Raw genomic sequence first — 308 nt, forward strand, 5'->3', positions numbered from 1 at the left:
TGTGAAAAAGTGTGTTGGAAACACAAATTGAGGACCAAATCTGCACCTTATTGATGACCCGTGGCGTTAATATAGGCTACTGCATCTGTGCCAGTGCGTGATGTAATAAAACTGCAGCTGTTAATAAACATTTTTTTTTAAATCCATTTTATGCAATCCGCCTTCATTTAGCAAGTGCACTCGTGCATAAACAATTTTCAAGTTCAACATTATTTTTATTTCTTTATTGCAAAACGCTCAAACTGGCGCCGTTTTGGAGAGAAATGGGCTCTCATTTTAACCCATATCATGGTGTGTGATGCTGAACT

This window comes from Sinocyclocheilus anshuiensis, unplaced genomic scaffold (assembly GCF_001515605.1).
Source record: "Sinocyclocheilus anshuiensis isolate Anshui unplaced genomic scaffold, SAMN03320099.WGS_v1.1 scaffold200, whole genome shotgun sequence".
NCBI lineage: Eukaryota > Metazoa > Chordata > Actinopteri > Cypriniformes > Cyprinidae > Sinocyclocheilus > Sinocyclocheilus anshuiensis.